Here is a 9,064-nt window from a genome sequence, read left to right on the forward strand (position 1 = left end):
TAAAAAACACGTGACTTCAATCTTTCATGCAATTCCTAATGCACTCAAGTCATATCCAATACAAGTAATTAGATCATAAGGTTCAAATATATCATAATACAATAGTAGGATAGTAAAGTGAAACTAATATCATATATAATGAAGTCAAAAAGTTATATCATGTCACTTCTTTAAGGTTTCTATCTTAATAATCTCCCACTAGCTCACAAAGTAGATTGGACACCACAAAAATGATCTATTTGATTGCCATATCAACCTAATAAATTATCTTGTAAAATAGTAATACTTTCTTTCTACGCGTTTTCCCTTTCAATGATTCTTTGGTTTTTTTAGACTATGTCTTTGCTTCATTGTTATCAAAAAATAAGATCATGGACGATGCAACTAAGAAAAATACCCAAGTCTCTTAAGGAATATGTTAAACCAAACAACTTCCTTTATTACTTTAGAAGTAGTAACAAATACCACCTAGAGTGTACATATACTCAAAGGTAGACTTGCAAGACTTCTTATCAAATTGAAAGTTTGAATGTATGTACTCAAGAGGTACCAACTCATTATAATAAAACATAAGTATACAATCTCTTATTTTCCTAAGATACTTAAGTATTTGCTTTGGTCTTAGATTGGACTAATATCCACTCATCTTCCCCATAGTAAAGCAACTATGAAGTCTAATACATAGCATCACATACATAAGGCTACCACTGTAAAGGCATAGGGTACTACCTTCATTCAATCTTTCTCCTCAAATGTCTTAGGACAACAATCTTGAGAAAGAAGAATTTCATGCTTGAAGGGTAAAAAACCCTTCTTAGAGTCCTACAGCATGTACTTAACTAAAAACTTGTCAATATAGATAGCTTGAGAAAACACAATTTTCCTATTCTTATTGTCTTTAAGGAACTTAATCCTAAAAATATATTATGTCTCTCCCGGATTTTTCATCTAGAACAAAGCAAATAACCGGATCTTAACTGATGACAATAACCTTACATTATTCCCAATGAGTAAAATGTCATATACGTATAAGATCTAAAACACCACCATGTTTCCCTCAATCATCTTGTCCATACAAGGCTCATCATTGTTTTGATCTAAATCAAGGGTCTTGATTGCCTAATCAAAACATTTATCCATGAGTGAGATGTTTGCTTTAATCCATAAATAGATTTATGCAACTTGCATACTAGATGGTCTAGTTCTTTGCTATGAAAATGTTTGGTAACATCATATAGATGTTTTCATCAAGATAACCATTCAAAAATGTTATCCTATGAAAATACAAGATTATCTTCTAGTATTCTCCAATATATATTGTGAAACCAATGTTTAGTTAATCTTGATTTTGATAATAACAAAACAAGGTTTAGAACTAATGATCATATTTCAAGTGTGATTAGGCAAAACGACTTCCAAAGTGGCAATCCAAAGACAAATCAAGCCAAGGAGAAATCATGAAGAAGAAGACCACCTCAAAGAGAAGAGTTTTTCAAGACCAAAGCTTCTTAAGATCTCTTTGTAAGGTTGTTGGTGCACTAGGACTTTCATGCATTTCATTCTTTATTTATGCACCAAAATCATCCAAGAGTAATATTGTTTTAAATATCTTAAGAATTGGATGATTTCATGTTTTCAACTAAAACCTTGTGTTAAATGATTTTCAAACTTGTGTTAAAAGGTTTTAAGTTGAAAAAGGTTGAGTGTTGAGCCAAAAAAATGGCTCAACCGGTTCAACCGGTAGACCAGTTGTGCTCGTCCGGTCGAGGACCGGTTGAAAGGGGCCAAAAAGTTTCTCTCTCTCCCAGTGGCCTTCTCTTCCCGGTCAAGGTTGAACCTCAACCTATTAAGGTCCGGTCGAGGTCTGGTTGAGGTCCGATTGAGGTCCGGTTGAGGCCCAACGGTTACTTTCCCTAACTGCTAGTCAATCGGTCGACCCCTAGCTCGACTGGTCAAACCCCCAACGGCTAGTATGACTTTTTTTCTTCTATAAAAAGGCTTCAATATTCAGTGTTTCATAAGCTTAACCTTCCTAAATCATTCTTGAATATATTTGAGCCTTGGAAGAGTGTTTTTGAGTGCACCATTGTTTCATAACTTGCATATCTTTAGTGCACCATTCAATCCTAGTTTTTCTTGTATCTTTGAGCCTAAAGTTCTATTACTAGGATTTTGAGAGATCGTTATTTGTATATCTTTGTGAGGAATTTTCTCAAGTGAGGGGTATCACTTGAGAGGTTGTTCAAGAGAGGGATATCTCTTGAAGAAGTGTAAACGGTGCTTGGAGCCAAAAGTCCAAGAGGGTGAATTGGAATCATAATTCAATTGTAAAGAGATTGGAAGCTTGGTTGAAGCTTCAAGATAGTGGAACCCTCACTCGGTTAGGAGGTTGAGGAGAGTGGACGTAGGCAAGGAAGTGTCGAACCACCATAAACTTTCGTGTTTGCACTCTCTCTTCCCTAACTCTTTTAAATTATACTCAATTGTCTTTATTTTGTTATTATATACTTGCATATAATTGTCTCTTATTTTTGCATAGTTTAAATTTGTGAAAAAGAGACCATCACCCTATTCACCACCCCCCCCCCCCCCCCCTTCTAGGGTGATTACCATAAGTTGGATTAGCCTCAAATTCCTAACATATATCATCTTTTGTCTTATTGCTTATTATATAGTCTTCTTCTAGAAATATGACATTTGTAACAATAAATACCTTTTAGTAATCCTAATTATAAAGGTAATAATTCTCGAGTTCCCCTTAGATCACCTATAAACTGATATACCTCTCATCTTGCTTCCAACTTATCTATCTTTGGTTTCAACATGTGCTAAACAATCTCATGCGTGAATATGTCACAAACTAAGTATATAATTTGTCCACATCTTCATGAGAGTCAAAGGTACCGACTTGAAAAATACTAGGTAAAAGAGGTAAAACATAGTCTTCAAGACATATCCCTGAAATGATATGAGAAGTTATGAGAAACTCATCATCAATTTCACCATGTCCATCAAAGATTTATTTTTATTTATTTTTTGCTACTCCATTTTTCAGTAGATCCCAAGTGCACTCAATTAGGATATAATCTCATGCTCCCTAAATAATCAAATTTACTAGACATATACTTACCACCTTGATAAAATAGAAGTGTCTTGATACATTTACTTAATTAGTTTTTTTTTCCACATTAAATTCAACAAATTTACCCATGGCATTGAATTTCCTATGCATTAAGAAAATATACCAACGTAAAGTAATCATTAGTAGACGTGATGAAATACTCATATCATTCTTATGTCAGGATAGAGCTCTTGAAAGCATAAAATGATGAAACAAAATAAGTTTTCATGAATAAATATATTTATTATAATTTGTGTTCTCATTTCTACCCTTGTTTATATTAGTTGTTGTCTGAGCATTCACACATGTATCACATGCATTGTACTTGGGTGTATTAAGAATTACACAAAATATCCAAGTAATGGGTTCCATGCAAGATGATAAGTAACTTATAGTCAATTTATAGATTTGGGTAATCCATCAGAGACTATAATTCATTGTCTCCTAATTGGAAGAATTACTTGTTTTGATCATTGGAATGTTTTTCATAGTAAGTACATTAGTGTGTATAGTTATATATTGGACATGACTTACGGTGAATTGTGATGTTAGTTATCAGTAGTCATGAGTCACCAAGTTACTATACTATATGGACTCTCAATCTTGAGAGAATATTGAGTTAGTGTCGAGGTCTTTAATGGTTTTGACCTATGGGTGAGACCTTAAAGTGGTCATATATTCCCTAGGAATTTGGTTACTATTGATTAAGACAAGTGATAATAGGTATTCTCAATATAGACACTATGATTCTCATAGTTTTGAAGCAACGTGTCTCCTTGGGTGAATCTAAGGACATATGATCAAGAAAAATATGGTCATAGTAATTCCTTGACTAAAATTTGACATATGCTTTAACAGAACTAGAGTATGTCAGTTGATCACATAATAAAAGGATTTGAGACTCAAGGATTAAAGAGGTTGATATCATCTACCTCATTAAATTACAACACTAGTTCACAGGGAGTCCACATGTAGTGGATAGTAGGTCACGATACAAGTTCACGAGGAGTCTACATGTAATGGATAGTAAGTCACGAACCCAAATTTATATCTCATTTTAATATCATAGAATATTGAAATGCAATTAACTCTCTATAGTAGGATGATGAGTTAGCTTCAAAATCATATTCTAAGGGAGTTGGTATTTTTCTATGGGTCTCACTGGTCCTCACTCGAGTTTATATTCCTTGGTAGCATATTTATTAAGGGATATTTGGGTTCTTTATTTATATGTGTGCATCACAACATTTTGGTAAAAATATAAGGTTACATAGGAACTTATGAATAACCTTTCTAGATTAGGCTGATTAATTATTGAAACCTAACAAGTCTAGTTAATTAATTAGGACCAAATAGGTTGGATTAAGTGATCCAATCCTAAAATAGGTTCAAGTCACTTAAACCCACAAGAAAACCTATATAAATACCCTTAAAAGCTTAGGATTTTAGACTTTTAGACTCTTAAGATTTAATTTTCCATAGAGAACCCTAGCCTTCACACCTCTAAAGAGGATTCTACTTCCTTACATGCCAAGATCCAAGAAATAAGAGTTATTATGTGGAAAACCTATTGGTTTTCAAGATTAGCGACACCTTCTCATCAATTGGAATCAATATGAGAACATCTAGATCATAAGTGTAGCATCTAAACTCTAGATTTAAATTTTTTAATATGTTTTTTTTTAATGCTTTTGTTGCTTAAATCTAAATATTGCTAGGATAGATTTTGTTTGCACCTATTATCTAGGGGTTATCCCCCTAGGATAAAAAAAAAAATCATGCTAGATCCAATCTAAGATGTGTTAACTCTATTTTTAGGATTGTTCAATTTATCATATGACCCAAAAATGATGAATGCATGGATTAGATGTTTTTACTTTTTCAGTTGATTGGTTTATGAATGTTTGTTAGATTGCTTTTCTCTTTCTTAAATTGGGTTGTGAGTGTAGGTTTTGATTTTTATAATATAAAATATTTTCATTTATTTTAGATAGGTTGTAAACTCATTTTAATGAGCATAGGGTTTTTATCCTTTTGTAAAAATCTATATTGTAATCCATCTATGTTGACCTAAGAGAGGAGAAAAAGAGCTTCCAATGGTTCAAATGCATTCGTGAAGGAAATCCATCCAACAAAGGGTAAGTTTTTCAGTGAAAAAACGATAGGAATTCATGGAGGAATCAAGCTCAGCTTGAACAAGTAGAAAAGCTTTAGCGTCGAGATTAGTGCTCAAGTGGCTCGAGGGCTTAATCACTATTGGTGGTTGAGCAATAGCAAGATGGGGTCTTTTATAACATTTTATGGGGCTTTTTTTTTTATTTCATATAACCCTATATTTTGGTTGCAAGGATATTTTGGTAATTTTGGTATATTTGAAAATTCCATATTTTATTACCAAAATCTATGACAAAATCCCTAAAGGTAATGAGAATATTTTTTATTTTTGTATTTGTGTTTTCATACTTTTAATATATTTAATTATATATTTGGCATGTTTGTAATAAAAAAAAATGGGTAAATCTTAATAAGATATAAATTTTCATAATCTTTGCACAATAAAGTACCTATTTAATTTTGAAAATGCAAAGGATAAGAAAAAAAAATTATAGAATGATTTTTTGAAAAAAGACTATGAGCTAGCTATTCTTTCATTTTTTTTTTTTTAAATAATTCTTAAAGATTTTATTTTTAAAATCTTTTCAAATTATTGATATCTTTAAGAATAAATTTTTTTCCTTTTGGAAAGAAGCTCTTATTTTCTCTATTTTTATAAAAATATATATATTTTTATAAAAATATATATATTTTTCTCTTATTTTCACAAAATTCTAATTTAGGAGAATAAGTATAATTTTGAAAAATTCATGATAGCTAATTTATTCTTTAAGAAGGTTATCAAAATGGTTTTTGAAAGTTAGTAATATAATGAGAATAATATTCTTTGAAAATAAGTTCCAAAATAGAATGCTAAATTGGACATAACGTAGGGAAAATGAGATTTTATATGAATATTTTTTTTTAATTTGAGAGCTTTTTTTTAAAAAAAAATAAATTGTTCTTATGGAAATTTCAAGATTTTTTAAGGATTCTTTTCTCCTTTTACATTAAGGTTCCAATTTAGGAAATAAATATTTTTTGGAAAATTTTCATGGGGGATATTTTATCCATTAAAGAATTCCTAAAATGAAAAACTCTTATTTTATTAAAAAAAAAATAAACAAAAAAAGGTTTTAGCAAAGCTCACAACCTCCATTATCAAGTTCATCTTGATTTTGAACCATCACTACTCCAATAGTCAATTAGACCCGAGGAATTAAGGGATGTAGACTTTTAAGACCAAACATGTTTATAGTGCAAGAAACCACCCCAATAGTGGAGTTTTTCACTTGATAACATTAATGTCAAGTATAATAGTCATATACTTAATTTGGGTGTGAAGTGTTTGAATCACCTACCATGGTCCCACTTGCATGGTATAAGGACTAAACATGAAAAGTATGTTCATCTTGCCTTGAGATTAAATCAGGTGGGAAGATCAAAATGAGAAGGTCTCTACCTAATAATAAGATCATGACTTACCCAACATAAACTTGATTCTTATGATACTAAGATATCTAGCAAAAGGATATATGTCCTAAAAGTTTGACGTTATTTGTTAAATAAATATATTTGCTTCACGATGAATGCTCAATAATCAATGCATGATTAATTTTTTATTCCAACAATCATGTTTTACAATCCTATCACTCTCATTTTCACAAAAAATAAATTAACAAGACATAACTATGTGGATTGGAAAAAAAAAATTGAACATAGTTTTCACATCAAATAAGCTAAAATGCGTAACTTAGGATTTGCTTCAAATAACCCTAATGAACAATCCATGTAGGAAGAAAGAGATGCATATCATAGATGACATAAGGCAGATCAGAAGGTCAAGTGTATCATACTTAGATATTTGATAATGTGCTACAACAACAACACATATTAGTCTGTAAGAGATGTTTGGTAACAAAGGTAGGTCATTAGATGGGTTGCCTTAAAGACTATTATGAACACAAGGATATTAGAAGAAACTCGTATTAGAGATCATATAGGATGTATGATCGAACTTTTTAACGAGATAGAGATCCTTGGAACTAAGATTGACATGAAAACTAAAGTTGATATAATCTTAGAGACCTTGTTGGCTTCCTTCATGTAGTTTAACCTCAACTATTCTATGTATAAGTTGTTAATGAACTTGTTAGAACTTATAAAGGAACACCAAATGGCTAAGAGGATTCTCAAAGATCAAAAAAGTATTCATATGGTGATCAACAATTCTTTAGGTTCTTCTACCAAGAAGAAGAACAATAGTCATAATTGAAATACCAAGCAAATGAAAAAGTTCAAGGGTAAAAGTAAGAAGAGCAAGGGAAAGGGCAAGTACTTCTTTTGTAGAAAGAAAGGTCACTAGAAAAATAAGTCCACTGAATTCCTGAAGAAAAAATAAGGTACACATCATTCACTTTTAGTTGAATCTTGTTTAAAGGTGGATTCCATAAATTCTAGGTGGATAGAATTTGGGGTCACTAACCATACTTATAATTCTTTACAAAGGTTTCAACTAAGAAAAAACTTGAATGATGGAAATTTACCTAACTCTAGCTTCTAATGCTTGGATAGCTGTGCAAGCAGTGGGAGATGTTACCCTTATCTTAGAGAATAATAATCTCCTAAAACTCAAAAATTGTCTTTATATTCTATAGAAAAAAATCAATTTCAGTTTCTAGTCTATACAAATTGAATTATTCAATATTTTTCAATAAACAAGTTGTTATTAAAAGGAATGATTGATATATGCGCTAAAGATCATTGGTTGACAACCCTTATTGTGTGACTTCATTATCAATATTGTCTAGCAATGAGAATAACCATATCTCACTAAAAAAAAAAGAACCTATCACTAATCGAACATACTTTTAGCACTTATGTTTAGGTCATATTAATCTAAATGGAATTCTAATACTGATTAAGTCTAGAACATTACACTCTTTGATTCTATAGAATCTTCTAGTCTGCAAATCTTGAATGGAAGGTAAAATGCCCAATAGGTTATTTGTAGCTAAAAGATATAGAACAAATGAATATTTGGAGTTAGTGTATATTGATCTGAATGGACCTTTTAATATCTATACACTAGGAGGTTAGGAGTACTTTCTCACCTTTACAAATGATTACATTAGGTTTGGATATATTCACCTAATATATAGAAAATTCGATATCTTTGATAAATTCATTGAATTTAAATGGAACCAAAAAACCAATTAGATAAACATATTAAGGTATTTTGATCTAATCAAGGTGGTGAGTATTTGTCCAGTCAGTTCAATTTTTTCCTTAAGAAACATAGGATTATATGTCCAATTAGTTTAATTCTCACAAACTATCATATTTTGAAAAACATTATTTTAAGAAGTTAATTGAAATTTTTTAAAACATCTTAGGCTATAACCTCTTTGCTCTTTCTTGAAGAATCTCATATCAAACAAACAAAATGGCGTGTAAGAAGAGTTTTAAGTGTCATATATTATTGCTCATAAAATTTGTTGTTGATTGAATAGCTTAATGGAAAGAAAAGCAAACTCAAATATCCCCTTGCACCTCTCAAAAACCTATCAAGATGCAACTTCGAGTATCAACCCCACCTCTCAAGATTACTTGTCCTTTGTCTGTCTTTCTCTTTAAAGCTTTTTTGGAGGAGGCCATGCATGTAGACAACTAAAGCTTCAAATTTGTAGAAGAAGCAACCTCCCACACACCCTTCTGAATCTCTGAAAAGGAAAATGTTGTTTTAGGGTCAAATATGAGAAGAAATGATGAGTTACACCCACCAGTTGGCTAAATATGTTTGACTGACACACAGAAAAATGATCAGACAATGTCTTTTATGAGTACACG

Source organism: Vitis vinifera, chromosome 6 (genome assembly GCF_030704535.1).
Source record: "Vitis vinifera cultivar Pinot Noir 40024 chromosome 6, ASM3070453v1".
NCBI lineage: Eukaryota > Viridiplantae > Streptophyta > Magnoliopsida > Vitales > Vitaceae > Vitis > Vitis vinifera.